Source organism: Phacochoerus africanus, chromosome X (assembly GCF_016906955.1).
Source record: "Phacochoerus africanus isolate WHEZ1 chromosome X, ROS_Pafr_v1, whole genome shotgun sequence".
Lineage (NCBI taxonomy): Eukaryota > Metazoa > Chordata > Mammalia > Artiodactyla > Suidae > Phacochoerus > Phacochoerus africanus.
In genome coordinates this window covers 116,155,705-116,173,062 of record NC_062560.1, presented here as the reverse complement: position 1 = coordinate 116,173,062, position 17,358 = coordinate 116,155,705, and the positions used below count along the sequence as shown (strand labels likewise).

At 42.3% G+C, this 17,358-nt stretch overlaps 1 pseudogene; it reads right to left on the bottom strand.

The window, feature by feature from the left end:
- The window catches only part of LOC125118128 (transmembrane 9 superfamily member 2-like), a 65,012-nt pseudogene that overhangs the window by 20,963 nt on the left and 26,691 nt on the right, over positions 1-17,358 (bottom strand).

Sequence of the window (17,358 nt, the reverse complement as noted above, 5' to 3'; positions counted from 1 at the left end):
TACGGGGTGAGGCATACCGTCAATGATTATGTAACATCTTTGTATGGTGACAGATGGTAGCTAGACATCGTGGTGATCATTTTAAAATGAATAGAAATATCGAATCACTATGTTGTGTGCCAGGAACTAACATAGTGTTGAAGATCAACTATACTTCAAAAACAAACAAATTCATAGGAAAAAAGAGATCAAATCTGTGGTTATCAGAGGTGGAGAATGGGGAGAGAAGAAATTCGATGAAGGTGGTCAAAAAATACAAACTTCCAGTTATAAGTAAGAACTAGGGATATAATGCACAACATGATAAACCCAATTCACACGGCTGTATGTTCCTATGAAAGCTATGAAGTGTGTAAACACTAAGAGCTCCCATTACAAGAAATTTTTTTCTATTTCTTTAATTTTGTATCTATGGGAGATGATGGGTGTTCACTAAATTTATTATGGTCAGCATTTCATGATGTATGTAAGTCAAATCATTACGAGGTACACTTGAAACCTATACAGTGCTATATATCAACTATATCTCAATAACACTGGAAGAAAGCATTAAATGTAAAGAAAAAAGGAGAACTACTTTGAAGTATGCACTATGAAGTTTGGTTTCTACGTACAAAGAGAGCCTAGGAAATCTGCAGTTGCTAAATCAGGCAGTTTTTGCACCAAACATTGCCATCTGCTGGAAATAACAATCCACAACACATATTACTTCTTCCTAAGAAAATAAGAAATTATTTTAAAATCCAAAGGCACATTTGGGACCAAATGGGAAGTGCAAAAAGGATAACAAAAAGGTGGAACAAATTTTTTAAATCCATTTAAAGTTAACAAATTATTCTGCACCTTTATATCCCAGAGTTTCAAAATCTTTTATAAAAACATAGCAATTCTCATAAAATCATACAAAGTAGGTCTTTAATGGTGTTTATAATGAAGTCACAAGAAGCAAAGGTAGGAGAAATATGGACGAGAGTTCTTGATTCAAGACACAGTACATGATGGGTTTCATTAAGTAAAAACATATTCAGGGAAGCAAAGAATCAAGCTGGCAGGCAACTAGAGCATCAGCTAGTCTAGTTGTTTTCAACAGGGAGAACAGCACCCTCTAGAGGGCATAACGAAAAAGTGTGCAGATGCTTACTGGTTCTAGGTAGCACGCCAGACATCCCGCCATGCACTGGGAGAGCCACAAAAAGAACTGAAAAGAACTTCCAAAAGCCCCATCCAACATTCATGTGAGTGAAAAATTATGATTATCTGCACCTATATTCTAACTTCATTTTACAGATAAAGTATTTTTACATGGTTTTGATACACATTGATTTCCCCCCCACACCCCAGGAATGCAATTACCATTGCATTGAGGGAAAATGGTACTATATTTGCCTTGAAACTTCATCCAAATTGATCAACACTGGAGTTCCCGTCATGGCGCATCGGAAACGAATCTGACGAGGAACCATGAGGTTGCAGGTTCGATCCCTGGCCTTGCTCAGTGGGTTAAGGATCTGGGCGTTGCCGTGAGCTGTGGTGGAGGCCAGCAGCCTCAGCTTCCATTCGACCCCTAGCCTGGGAACCTCCATATGCCGCAGGTGTGGTCCTAAAAAGCAAAACAAAAAACAAAAACAAAACAAAACAAAACAAAACCTGATCAACATTTCGGAAAATCATGGCATCATTTGGAAAGATGTGGTATTTGGGCCACCAATATACAATATTCTTATACCTATCTACATTCATAGATATCACGTTTACAATGATCATACACAGAGGTACATGACAATGACTGAAATATATGCTGAAATACACAGTATTTTATTAAAAGTTAATTTCCTTTTATTTCTCCTTTATATTAGAGTTTGGGTATTATATTTATGTTTACTGAAACTATGTGTGCAAGACAGGTTTAATGATCTGGTATCTATTAATATAATTTTACACTTAAAGAGTGACTTATAAAACATTTGTTTTTTTTTTGTCTTTTTGCTATTTCTTGGGCCGCTCCCGCGGCATATGGAGGTTCCCAGGCTAGGGGTTGAATCGGAGCTGTAGCCACTAGCCTACACCAGAGCCACAGCAACGCGGGATCCGAGCCGCGTCTGCAACCTACAGCACAGCTCACGGCAACGCCGGATCGTCAACCCACCGAGCAAGGGCAGGGACCGAACCCGCAACCTCATGGTTCCTAGTCGGATTCGTTAACCACTGCGCCACAACGGGAACTCCAAAACATTTGTTATTAAAAGAGGACATCAAGGAGTTCTCTTGTGGCACAGCAGGTTAAGGCTCTGGCATTGTTGCTATAGCAGCTCAGGTCACTGCTATGGTATGGGTTTGATCCCTGGCCTGGGAACGTCCACATGTGGTGGGTATGGCTCAAAAAATTAAATAAAAAAATAAAAATAAAATTTAAATTAAAAAAAAAAGAGGACATCAATCTGACAGCATTGAGAACAACTAACCCAGCTCTATTCTCTCACTTTTATTATGGTGCAACCGAGGTCCAGAAAGGACAATGAATTTGCTCAAGGTCACAGTATAAGTTCGAAGCAAACCAGCACTAACACGTCCTGATTCTCAATTTAGTTATTGGTCTATGGTGCCTAAAAATCAGCAATTCATTTGGAAAAAAAAAAAAGCTATAAATGTGGTGAGGGGCCCCAAGCTACCCTGCAATTAAAGCTTATATAACACATACCTAGCTAAGGCTAATGTGATCTGAGAGAAACCAAAAAACCTTTGGTTGGTGGTATAAAAACAGTAAGTTTCTAAAGGAAAAGATGGTGAATAGAAACACCTTAGCCTGGCATCCGAGGCCATTCAAGAGCTGGCCCAAATCTATCTTTCTAACCTTTCTACCAATACTATAGGGACAAGTAAAGTCTGGGGTGTTAGACTGAATCTTTCTAGCCTTTATACAGCCCAGGGCTGTACACCTGGCACCTGGAGTGCATTTACTGTCTGTGGTTCAATAAATAAACAAACGAAAAAAAACTTGTTTCAATCAGACAAATCTATTCACTGTTCCCCACATACACCATGTACATTCTTACCTGGAAAGCTCTTCCTCTAGCTCCTCTCCAAATTCCTGAATCCCAGGTCTTTTAACTCACTCCGTGGGCCTTCCCACAATGCCTTGCACAACTCTGCCCCTTCCACCCAAAATCATCTTCAGCATCCTTCAAGGACCAGCTCAAGGCCTCTCTCTCAGAAAGCCTTCTTGGCCAATTCACCCACCATAATTCCTTCACATTCTAACTCACAACATGTATTCAACAGGCTGTGCCAGGAGCCTGGATTCTATAGACAAGCTAATCTAGATTTATAATCCTTTACATCTGTGACCTTGGGCAAATGTCTTTACCTCTGTAAGTCTCGATGTTATAGTCTATAAAATGGAGATTTAAAATATTTCCCACTGCGGTGCAGAGGGCCAAGGATCCGGCTTTGTCTCTGAGACAGCTCAGGTTCCATCCCTGGCCCGGCACACTAGGTTAAGAATCCAACATTGTCGCAGCTGTGGCACAGGGCACAGCTGCAGCTCAGATTTGCTCCCTGGCCCGGGAACTTCCACACACCACGGGCATGGCTGAAAAAGAAAAAATAATAATAATAAAATAAAATAAAATAAAAATAAAATAGTACCTGCCTTCAGAGGACTACTATGAAAAGTAAACTAGCTGCTTTACAAAAATTCTCATGCTAAACACATAAGAAGCCCTCAATAAATATTTGTTTATAAACAGAAGAATAAAAGGTCTGCACGCGAATGTCAATGTTTCTGGACCCGTCCTTCAATAACCTCTGAACAAATTGTTAGATAAACTCTTTTTTTTTTGTCTTTTGCCTTTTGTTGTTGTTGTTGTTGCTATTTCTTGGGCCGCTCCCACGGCATATGGAGGTTCCCAGGCTAGGGGTCGAATCGTAGCTGTAGATACCGACCTATGCCAGAGACAGCAACGCAGGATCCCAGCCACATCTGCAACCTACACCACAGCTCACAGCAACGCTGGATCGTTAACCCACTGAGCAAGGGCAGGGACCGAACCCGCAACCTCATGGTTCCTAGTCGGATTCGTTAACCACTGCGCCACGACAGGAACTCCATAGATAAACTCAACTTCATACCCATCTGGGAACATGGATCATTTTCTGAAAACATAAAGTATTCAAGATGTTCAATTAAAAAGCAGAATCACTAAAACTTTTATAACTACAAATTGCTGTATTTCCTCTGAACCTTTCTGCGGCCAGCAGCTGCCTGACCAGGGGCTCAGGCCAACGACTCGGCCAATGAGCTCAGGTTCTGCATCCAAACAGCAGTTTGCAGGTGGCCGCACTAAGGCGGGAGAGGCAGCCAGGAGGCTGGGGCTCGCAACCCAGGTGGCTGAGGTGCCACAGTTGCTGCCTGGCGCTGACTTCTCTAAGTAGTTTGACGTGTGCCCCAGCCATGTCCCCCTGCCTGCCCCATGGCTGCGTCAGAATCTCCCCTACGCCTCCCCTACAAGCATTCCCGAGACTGTCTTGTGGAATGCTTCCTACAGCCTGCAGGAGGGCAGGAGAGTGTAGTCTTACCCAGCTAAGCACCTGGGATCAGTTCATGTGGGATGAACTGTATTGAGAATACTAGTGGGATTTTCTGTATTGAGAATGAGAAGCAACAAAAAGCAAAAAACATATAGAAGCACAGACCAAAGGGGCAGTCCCCAAAAATGTGGTGACCTAGATCTCTGCCAAGATGGCAATGGCGGGTCACACATGGTTATTCAGCACTTGACATGTGGCCAGTCCTACGTGAGATGAGCTGTAAGAGTAAAACACACACCAGATTTCAAAGACTCAGTTCAAGAAAAAAGAATGTAAGCTATTTCTTTATCAGGGAGTTCCCTGGTGGTCTAGTAGTTAGGATTTAGTGCTTTCACCACAGTGGCCCGGGTTCAATCCCTGGTCTGAGAACTGAAATGCCACATCAAGCCACTACACAGAGGCCAAAAATATATACATTTCTTTTTTCAAAAAGTGCTATACAAACACAGCCTGCTGGCTAATGAATTCATTTCTCACAGGGCTATGGGTTAGCAGTTGACAGTACTTTACGCGTGGCTAGGGCCGACCGAAGAAGCCGGTATCTTGGGGATGATCGGAGCCAGGGTTCTCAACGTCAGAGAAAGAAGTTACAAATCAGCAAGGGAAGAGGACTAGCACGACCACTGCAGTCCCAGAGGTCAGTATGAACTCACCTTTATTAATTTACGTATCTACTTACTTGTTCTTCTATTTTCCCACTGGCAATTAGCAAGGAATCTGTCGGGTGCTACATCGTCCCTGTGAGCGGTTTTCCCAACACTCAGACATCAACAATTCGAACGTCCTTTATAATACGGACCTGAGACAATTATTTAAATAAGGATGAAAAGAGTTATTTTCAAATTCTGTCACTCCCACTGAAGCAGTTCAATAAATGATGATGAGGTACCCAGCTGGCAGACAAAAACCCTTCACAAGCCACAATGTAGTTTATTTTATAGTTACAGTTACCAACGCATGCACATGGATACATGTTGAAAAGTTTTGTTTCTCCTGAGTCCACGGAAAGTTCTAGCTATATTGTGGGTTCGACAGGATCTTGTAACTAAGACACCACAGCCATGAGATACCCAAAATGGAATGTGCAGTGGGAAAATGTTACTCCAGAATAGCACTCCACAGCCAAATACAACGATAAAATGCTGAGTTGGATGCAATGAAAGGTTTATTAGGAGACTTTTAAACACAATGTGCTTTTTAAAAAATATTTTATTTTTTTGTCTTTTTTTTAGGGCCACACCTGCTGCATATGGAGGTTCCCAGGCTAGGGGTCTAATCAGAGCTATAGCTGCCGGCCTACGCCCCAGCCACAGCAACACCAGATCTGACCTACACTGCAGCTCACAGCACCACCAGATCCTTAACCCACTGAGCGAGGTCAGGGATCAAACCTGCGTCCTCATGGTTACTAGTCAAATTTGTTTCCACTGAGCCACGACAGGAACTCCTACAATGCGCTTTGTGAAGCTGAGAAAGGAGTCAGTAGAAGAGTAGCATCTTCCAAACTTATTTGACTAGTATTCTTAGGAATGCACTTTGGGAAATGTTGATGTGTACGATTATCACTGGGGAAAAAAAATTTTTTTTCAACACAAGACAGAAAATAAAGAAAGAGCATGGTATGCACACGGGGGTACATGGACGGGGTGGTCCACGGGGACCTGCTGTCTAGCACAGGGAGCTCTACCCGAGATTCTGTGATGGTCTATCCAGGTGGGAAAAGAATGTGAGAGAGGATGGATGTGTGTCTATGTAGGACTAAATCACTTCACTGTACGGCAGAAAAGATCACAACAACGTCAATCAACTACACTTCCAGAAAACTTTTAAAAAAGAAAAAAAATATAACAAGGAGACCAATTGGACAAGAAAAAAGAAACAGCACCATCAGAGACATACGTCGCCACTCTTCCTGGCACCCTCCCCACAACTCTAACAGCAACTGTCTAGCGTTCAGATAAAGAATATTGCAGCTTAGTGCGTTCCCACTGTTTACTAAGTCCACTCTCTGCACACATGGGCCACTCTTGCGTAAGATATGTGTAATCACGTGCTCCTGTATCTGAAAGAAGGAAAAGGAAACATCATGCGCCTTCTACCAGGCACTGTGCTAAATATTTTACGTTATCTCACTTTTTCTTTTTTTTTCCCGTCTTTCTGCCATTTCTTGGGCGCGGCATGTGGAGGTTCCCAGGCTAGGGGTCGAATCGGAGCTGTAGCCACCGGCCTACGCCAGAGCCACAGCAACGCGGGATCCCAGCTGCGTCTGCGACCTACACCACAGCTCACGACAACGCCGGATCGTTAACCCACTGAGCAAGGGCAGGGACCGAACCCGCAACCTCATGGTTCCTAGTCGGATTCGTTAACCACTGAGCCACGATGGGAACTCCTTGCATTATCTTCACTTATTCTGATAGTAATCATATGAGGTAACTATTTTATGCCCACTTTACAGATCAGGAAGTATAGACTCAGTGTAACCTACCCAAGTTCAGATAGCCAGTGAAAGAAAGTCAGTGGCGGCATTCAAGCCTCAGGTATGTCTGGTTCTTTCCATTGTACCATGTCTGGAAGCCAAGGGCCTTCTAAGCACCCTAAATGAATTTCAGTGGAAAAGGAAAATCCCTCTTCTGGAATAGCTCCCAGGATTAAGGAATGTTATAGAACAAGGAGTCGAGACCCAACCCCAAATAAGGCAATTCCCTAAAACCCCCATTCGCTATAGCTGCATCTGAACTTGCACTTCAGCTCTTTTGAATGCCACAGTTGCTTCCAGACAGACAGACCACTAATGCCATACCATGCAGGCTCCTGGCACAAATTTAAACTTCAATTTAGATGTGCTTTCCTCAGCTTTTACTGTAAACATAAGTGTTCCTACACTCAATTTTTTTTATTTTATTATTTTTTTCTTCCAACGTAATTGAGGTATAATTGATGAACAGCACTATAAAAGTTTACAGTGTACAGCCTAATGATATTTTTTCTTTTTGGTCGAGCCCACAGTGACATCCAGAAGTTCTAAGGTCAGGGACTGAACGCATGCCACAGCACTGATCTAAGCCATGGTAGTGACCATGCTGGGTCCTTAACCTGCTGATCCACCAGGGAACCCCTACAGCATAATGGTTTGACTTACACACATCATAAAATGATGACTACAATAAGTTTAGTGAACATCCATCATCTCATATAGATAAAGCATTAAAAAACATTTAAGGAGTTCCCGTCGTGGCGCAGTTAACGAATCCAACTAGGAACCATGAGGTTGTGGGTTCAACCCCTGCCCTTGCTCAGTGGGTTAAGGACCCGGCGTTGCCGTGAGCTGTGGTGTAGTTCACAGATGCGGCGCAGATCCCGCGTTGCTAGTTGCTAGGGCTCCGGCGTAGGCCGGCGGCTACAGCTCCGATTCGATCCCTAGCCTGGGAACCTCCATATGCCGAGGGATCGGCCCTAGAAAAGGCAAAAAGACCAAAAAAAAAAAAATTTAAATATGTTTTCCTTATGATGAGAACTCTTAGGATTTACTCCCAACAACTTTCATATATAATGTACAGTGTTAATTATATTTATCATGATGTACATTACATTCCTAGTACATCTTATAACTGGAAGTTTGTGCCTCTGACTGCCTTCATCCGATTCCCCGTCCCCCACCCCCCTGCCTCCCTTGACCACAAATCCCATCTCTTTTTCTATGGGTTTGTTTGTTTGTTTGTTTGTTTGTGGAGTATAATCGACCTAAAACACTATGTTGATTCCTGTTACCCAACACAGTGATTCAATATTTCTACATTTCAAAACAATCACCATGATAAGTCCAGCTACCATCCTACACTTAAAATTTTAATAGCCAACTGATAAGTGATCAAAATGTGTAAGGGCTTCAGCTCTTCAATCAACTTCTGATAATAGCTCAGCCTCTGAACAGTATTTGCAATTGCTAGGCAAAGGTTATTTTAATTTCTTCAGGGTGTATTTCATTCCCTTCCCCAGATTACACTTCTGTGTTTCATCCAGAGATTAGAAGACTGGACTATACTTACTGGACTAGTAAATTGCCTGTTTTCACCAATTGTACTTTGGATAAACTGCGGGATGTAGGATCAAGTAATCCTGACCTCTAGCTGGATGATTCAAAGTACACACACACATTTCTAACATAAACGTTTCTCATTTTCTTTACAGTAACTCTGTAGGTAGAAGATATAATAGACCTTGAATATAGAAAGCCAGAATGGAATAGTGGAAAAACTATGAGTTTGGGGCCAAACAGATCTGAGTTTGAATATCGCTTCCACCTCCTGCTAGCTATGATCCTGAGAAAATTACTTCAGCTTGCTGGGCTTCAGAATCCTCATTTATAAAATGGAGATAACCACTACAGGTGATACACAGGGACAAAAGCAAGGCATCCCCAAACTGGAATTGCTTTCAGAGATTAGAAAGAATCATGTTATAATGGCTGTCAGGCCAGCTATAGAAATGACACAAACCAAGCACAATTTCTAAGTGTTCGAAGAGATTTGAGACCTAAGCCCAAATAAGGCGATTAAGGTTTTGTCTCAGGAAAGCATATCTAAAGCTGTAAGAAATAAGCCTTCTACAAAATCAGGTATAATCAAAGCTCAATCAAAAATATGATACATAAGGAGTTCCCTGGTGGCCTAGCGATTAAAGACTTGGCTTTGTCGCTGCTGTGGCTCAGGTGTGATCCCTGGCCCAGGAACTTCCATATGCCACAAACAAGGCGGAAAAAAAAAAATCCATAGTCTTAAAAAAACTACAAGGAGAAATACATATATCTACATACTCATTAAAAGTTGTCCCTGTGAAAGGCAAGTCCCAAAGTTCGTCTTTTGGAGAAGCACTTCTGCTACTATCCGAGGCTAAGAGCACTTAACCAATGAGGAACACCTGGTCCAGGGGCAATCGCAGCACAAAAGCGCCATGAATATCGTCTTTTAATGCTCCTCTTCCTTTCGATCTGTGGTCCTGTACTCACCAAGAAACTTTCTATTTATTCTACCCTATTAATATTTGCTTTCTCATATATCTTTATTATAGGCAGGTGTGCTAACCAGCTGACATGAATGGTGTGGTCCACTAGGCATTTATAGTCTCCATATAAATTAAAAAATTGCTATTCCAGTTTATATATTGGACCCTTAGGAGTTGGCCTAGTATGAATCTATCTCTCTTTGCTATATTCACAGAATTAAAATTCTGAAGCAAAATTTTTTAAAGATCGACAAAAACCTAGTACTGCTGAGTGTGTGAGGAAAGAGATCTTTGGGCCTAGCAGCTCTCCTACCAAAGAATGTGGTGAAGTGTTATCAAAATGTGTACACCCGTATATATACGCAATGGAATACTACTCAGCCATAAAAAAGAATGACATAATGCCATTTGCAGCAACATGGATGGAACTAGAGACTCTCATCCTGAGTGAAATGAGCCAGAAAGACAAAGACAAATACCATATGATGTCACTTATAACTGGAATCTAATATCCAGCACAAATGAACATCTCCACAGAAAAGAAAATCATGGACTTGGAAAATAGACTTGTGGCTGCCTGATGGGAGAGGGAGGGAGTGAGAGGGATCGGGAGCTTGGGCTTATCAGATTCAACTTAGAATAGATTTACAAGGAGATCCTGCTGAGCAGCATTGAGAACTATGTCTAGATACTCATGTTGCAACAGAACAAAGGGTGGGGGAAAAAAAATGTATGCATGTAAGGCTAACTTGATCCCCTTGCTGTACAGTGGGAAAATAAAATAAAATAAAATAAATGTGTACACCCTGTAAATTAAATAATCCTACTACTAGGAATTTAACTGTAGGAGATAATCACACAATTAAAAAGTAAGGATGCTCATCAAAGCATTGTTTATAATAATTAAAAGTTAGACGTTTGGGTTGTTTTTAATCAATATGACACTAAATAAGTCAATTACAGTCAATTAAATACACTATGCAAGTCAATAAAAGGCGGCTATGACTCTATTGACATGGAAAGATATCCAGGACATACACACTAAGTGAAAATAGCATTAAGTGTAATATCCCATTTGTACAAAGTTGTACACTTTATTTTTTCTTTTTTGGCCGCCTTGCAGTATATGGAGTTCCCAGGCCAAGGATCAGATCGGATTCACAGGTGCGACCTACACCACAGCTGCAGCAATGCCAGATCTTTAAGCCACTGTGCAGGGCCAGGGATCGAACCTGTGTCCCAGTGCTGCAGACACCTCTGATCCCACTGCACCACAGCAGGAACTCTGAAAGTTGTACACGTTCGCACCGCACAGTGTTTTCCTGGTCTCTTCCACAGAACGTGGCATCCTTGTGAGTTCTCCCGCCCTGGTCTATGAAATATTGCATGTTACAGTCACCTTCTGGAAATTCACGATGCTTTTTAACACAGTCAATACTCCTAAAGCCATCGTTTTCACGTTGTTTAACCGAGTACTATCAAAAGCAACTCATCGTAGATCCTTTTTTCACACCTTCTAAAACACAAAACGAAAACAAATGAAATACGAGGAAATCGTTTCCAGAAAACCCTTTGAAAAACATGGGCCTCAAAGAGCTGACAGATTACTCACCAGAACGTCAATAGTAAATCTATCTATCTATCTACCAAAAATATACAAACTTACGGATACCAAAGGGGAAAGGCGGGGGAGGGATAATTAGTTTAGGATTAACAGAGACACATCACTACATAGAAAACGGATAACCAACAAAGACCTACCATACAGCACAGGGAACTATACTCAATATTTTTTTTTTTTTTTTGTCTTTTTAGGGCCGCACCTGTGGCATACGGAGGTTCCCAGGCTAGGGGTCCAATCGGAGCTGCAACTGCCGGCCTACACACAGCCACAGCCACGCAGGATCTGAGCCACATCTTTGACCTACAACAGCACAGCTCGCGGCAACACCAGATCCTTAACCCACTGAGCGAGGCCAGGGTTCGAACCCGCATGCTCATGGATGCTAGTCGGCTTCGCTAACCACTGAGCCACGACGAGAACTCTATTTTTTTTCTTATACTCAATATTTTGTAATTGGCACAACATGGTGAATCAACTGTACTTTAATTTTAAGTAAATCATTTGAAAAATATATATATTTTCAGATTTTTCTGTCGTGGCTCAGGGGAAACAAATCCAACTAGGAACCATGAGGATGCAGGTTCGATCCCTGGCCTCCCTCAGTGGGTTAAGGATCTGGCATTGCCATGAGCTGTGGTGTAGGTCACAGACGCAGCTCAGATCCTGCATTGCTGTGGCTGTGGCATAGGCCAGCAGCTGTAGCTCCGATTCGACCCCTATATATAGTAATAACCTATAAGGGAAAATAATCTGAAAAAGACTGAAAAAGAATAGATATATAGGGAGTTCCAGTTGTGACACACAGCAGTTTAAGAACCCAACTAGTATCCATGAGGATGCAGGTTCAATCCCTGGCCTCACTCAGTGGGTGAAGGATCCAGCATTGCTGTGAGCTGCAATTTAGGTTGCAGATATGGCTCAGATCTGGTATTGTGGTGGCTGTGGTACAGGCTGGCAGCTGCAGTTTCAACTCAGCCCCTAGCCCAGGAACTTCTATATGCCACGAGTATGGCCCTAAAAAGCAATAAAATAAAATAATTTTGTTTCTGTCTTTTTAGGGCTGCGCCTACGGCATATGGAGGTTCCCAGGCTAGGGGTCAAATAAAATAAAATAAAATAAAATAAAATACTTTTGTTTCCAAATGTCCCTAACATTCACATAAGACTTAACATACTGCCCAAAACACTTGATTTAAGAACCTATTAGTCACACAAGTGGATGTGTCACGTAGACAGCTACATATATGAGCCTAGAGGTCAAAGAGTCTTTTTGGTATCTGATGACACGAGACAAGCTCAAAGACTGAATCCTGTGGCCCTCCGACATTAAGAGGTCGAAGAGGAGTTCCCTCGTGGCTCAGCAGGTTAAGGATCTGGTGTTATCACTACTGTGGCTCTGGTTCCAGCTGTGGCTTGGGTTCCATCCCAGGCCCAGGAACTTTCCCATGCCTTGAGGCATGGTCAAAAAAATAAAATAAAATAAAACAAAACAAAAATAAGAGGTTGGAGAAATGAGAAGACTGATGAGCAATCAGGGAGATGGGAGAAAACCTGGCAAGTGTGGTAACCAAAAGCCAAATGTGGCAGATATTTTAAGCGAAAAGAGATGATCAGCATGGCAACCATCAGGGAAATTAACAGAAAAGCACAAGACTCTAGACCTAGAAAACCATTAGGCCTAATTCCTGTCTAGGACCTTGAGCAGACTGCCTAATTCTGAAAAAGATAACTTGTAACACAGACCTTGTTCTCAGGAGGCCCCAATAAACGAGTTTTACTGCCATCAGATGAACGTTTTCTTGCATGCATATGTCAGCTGTTACTATGGACAAGGTAGAATAAAGACAGCTCTAGAAAGTTACTCTATTCTCTTGGCTTTTTTACTCTATCCAAATCTGAGACTATGAGATATGATCATAAGCATTAAATTTGATTTTCATATAGCTGATGATATGAGTTTCCTGTATCATATTTTGTGTTTACTACCTTTCTACCAAATGACATTCAACATGAGCAGCCATCCTGAGTCAGACTTCACAGTCTATCAACCTAAAATTCTGTTCCCAGGGATCAGAAGTGACAACACGAAAAAAGCATGGGTAATTGCCCGTGACAATGGTTATTGTTCCTTGGCCTCTCTTAGCAGCTCTGTTTACCCTTCTTTTATTTCCTGTCTGCAACTCCTTGTGAAATACATAATCTGCAAATTTTTTAACATAGCCACTGATTCTAAAAGAAATTTTTTTCCACACCCACAGCATATGGAAGTTCCTGAGCCAGAGATCCAATCTGAGCTGCAGCTGCAACCTAAACCACAGCTGGGGCAATACCAGATCCTTAACCCACTGCACCACAGCGGGAACTCCACAAATACCTTTTTACCAAGATAAATCAGATTTAGAAAGAACCAGTGTTCTTCATCTTTTGGGGTGTATTCTTGTAATGAAACATATTAACCTTTTCCCAGAAAAATACACATCAATAGAAACTGGATTTGATGCATCACGATCTATATTTAAAAATCCTAATTCAGCCCTCTCCTTTTGCAGATGAGGAAATTAAATTTATGAGAGGTCAAATTAACCCACCCATGGTCAAAAGCTTAGCCCAGTACGTTCTCCAACTCTTCTTTCCTTTTGGCCATCAGCTGTGACAGATGAGACACCCTTGGCTAAAGTAAAATAGGCCAGCAGGTTTAAAAACAATGAAGCCTGAATCATCTCTATGGATTTAGGGTTGACTTCCAAAAATGGAACCATCAGAGATGAGACTAAAATCCAAATTATCTAATTCCTTGTTCTGTGTTCCGATACTCTACCACAAGCATCTCCTTTAATATACCTCACATAGGTTTCAAAGGACAACTTCCTCCATCCTAATATTTCAGGTTTTATAACAGTTTGCCCATATGGAGTATGATTTGATACATTGTATGATACAGTCCCCTCTCTATCTTTTTTTTTCTTTTTTGGCCATCCCAGGGCATATGGCACATGGAGTTCCCAGGTAAAGGATCAGATTCGAGCCACCGCTGCAACCTGCACCACGAGCACAGCAACACCAGATCCTTTAACCTACTGTGCCAGGCTGAGGATCGAACCTGCATCCTGGTGCTGCAGAGACACTGCCAATCCCATTGCACCACAGCCCGAACTCCTCTCTATCTGTTTTAACTGAAGAGTACTAATCTTATCCTAAAGTTTCAAAGAATCTTAAAGTTGTAACATCAAAAGTCACCTGTCCGGTCTCTGATACGATGCAGGATTACGCTTCACAAGCCATTAAGAACTCGCTTACAAGGGACCTGATTCTATGCTGGGCGCCTAATTATGAAATCTCTAAGAGCTGGGTCATCTAGGCTCTTTCTACAAATGTCCAGACATTAACTACTCACTAATTCTTGAGATGGCCCATTTGACTCTTAGCTTTAATCGCTAGCAGACTCCTCCTTATTCCCGCTGATACCTGCCTACTAGACCCCATTGGTACTAGAATTGTCCTCTGAAGAAACACAGATCTTAATCTAACCTCTTTACAACACGGCAGCCACTAAAGATGAGTTCCCACTGTTGTGCAGTGGGTTCAGAATCTGGCTGCAGCAGCTTGGGTCACTTGGGAGGCATGGGTTTGATCCCCAGCCCCACACAGTGGGTTAAAGGACCCAGCATTGCTGCACCTGTGGTGTAGGTCACAGCTGCAGCTCAGATTCAATCCCTGGCTGGGAACTTCCATACACCGAGGGTGCAACCTGAAAGAAAGAAGAAAGGAAGGAGGGAGGGAAGAAGAGAGTCAGGATACCCTCAACAAGTCTGTCCTCTTCCAGGAGTTCCCACTGTGGCTCAGCAGTAACGAACCCAACTACTAACCATGAGGACGTGGGTTTGATCCCTGGCCTCACTCAGTGGGTTAAGGATCCGGCGTTGTCGTGAGCTGTGGTGTAGGTCGCAGGGCCAGCTTGGATCTGGCGTTGCTGTGGATGTGGCATAGGCCAGCAGCTGCAGCTCTGATTCGAGCCCTACCTAGCCCTAAAAAGAGGGAAAAAAAGTCTGCTCTCTTCCAGATCTGTCAATTCTTGCTCACACTACATGTTACTTAGATGCTTACTACATAAAAGGGAATAAAATGGCCTATTTGATTTTTCAAACTTTATGTCTAAGGTTATATATCACACATGTAGCCTAAATGAAGTAAGTCAGAAAGAGAAAGACAAATACCAGATGACATCCCCTATATCTGGAATCTAATATATGGCACAAATGCACCTTTCCACAGAAAAGAAAGTCATGGACCTGGAAAACAGACTTGTGGTTGCCTAGGGGGAGGGGGAGGGAGTGGGATGGACTGGGAGTCCGGGGTTAGTAGATGCAAACTATTGCATAAGGAGTGGAGAAGCAATGAGATCCTGCTGTACAGCACAGGGAACTCTACCTAGTCACTTGCGATGGAACAGGACAGAGGGTGTGAGAAAAAGCATGTGTACATACATGTATGACTGGCTCACTTTGCTGTACAGTAGAAATGGATGGAACACTGCAAATCAACTATAATGGAAAAAATTAAAATCACTTAAAAATTAAATTAATTCATTAATTAATTAATTTAAAAGATTCTGTAATTACCTTTTGAGATCAAGTCAAGCAGTAACCAAACTTGCAATAGCCCAATTTGTTTCACTTTCCCCAGGATATGTAACGGTAATATCAGTGTGGTCGAAGAGGTAGAAAGTATTACTTCTGTTGAATTCAAACTGCAAAAAATAAAGAAATCTTAAAGAAGTTCGAACTTTTCCTAGAAACTAAAAAGTATAAAATCTGATTATGGAATGAAAATGGGATACATCTGTTCTAAAAAAAATCAAACTATCAAGCAAACATATTGAGGTGTAAATGTGTTTTTATAAGATTAAAACGGCAGCCCTGGAGTTCTCTTGCGGCACAGTGGGTTAAGGATTTGGCGTCGTCACTACAGCAGCTTGGGTGGCTACTGTGGCGCAGGTTCGATACTTCGCCTGAGAACTTCCACACGCCGAGGGCATGGCCAAAAATAAATAAATAACTGCAGCCCTGTGTATCTGGCCTAAAATTAAGATGTTCGTTAACCCGACAGCCTTAAATAGTTGTTACAGAGGAATCATACTGCAAAATTGTAAAATTCATAAATGCGTGCATCTCTGGGTTTTTAATCACAAAACTATGAAGTAATATAAAGAAACTAATAAAATGCTATCAGTATTTAAAGTTTAAGCATATCAAGAGTTTGGGCTTTATTTACGGTAAAAATAATGAAGCAAGAAAAAACTGCTGCAGGAGCAGCCCTAAAAAGAAAAAACAGAGGAAAAGCCATGTGAAGAGACACACACACAGGGAGAAAGCCATGCGAGGACAAAGGCAGAGGCCGGCGTGATGCATCCACAAGCCAAAGAGGGCCGAGGATTGCTGGCAACCACCAGAAGCTGGGAGAGAGCCACGGAACAGATTCTCCCTCGGAGCCCTTGGAAGGAACCAGCACTGCTGCCCACACCTTGATCTTGGCCTTCTAGCCTCCAGAACCCAGAGACAATCAATTCCTGTTGTTTCAAGACACTCATTTCCCAGTACTTTGTTATGGCAGCCCTTTTGCAATCAGACAGCCATTTACTAGCTATACAACCAAAGACGAGTCATTTAACCTTTTTGAGCCCATTTCCTCTTTTTAAAAATGGGGACAATGATAGGATTGCTCATACTTGATAGCTGAGAGGATTAAATAGAATAACATTTTAGTGCAGTGCTTGGCACAGGAAGCCTTTGATAAATATTAGCCATGATGTCACCCAGGCCTTCGATCTTCAGAAAATGAGTACAAATGAGCCTTGTCAATTACCACACTGAGTAATCTACACAGGTAGCACTCATAAACTAAGAATTGTGACTGTTTGGAGTTCCTACCGTGGTGCAGCAGAAACGAAATCTGACTAGCATCCATGAAGACACAGACTCGACTCCTGGCCTCACTCAGTGGGTTAAGGGTCCAGTGTTGCCATGAGCTCTGGTGTAGGTGGCAGACACGGCTCGGATCCTGAGTTGCCATGGCTGTAGTGTAGGCCAGCAGCTGTAGCTCTAATTTGACCCCTAGCCCAGGAGCTTCCATATGCCACGGGTGCG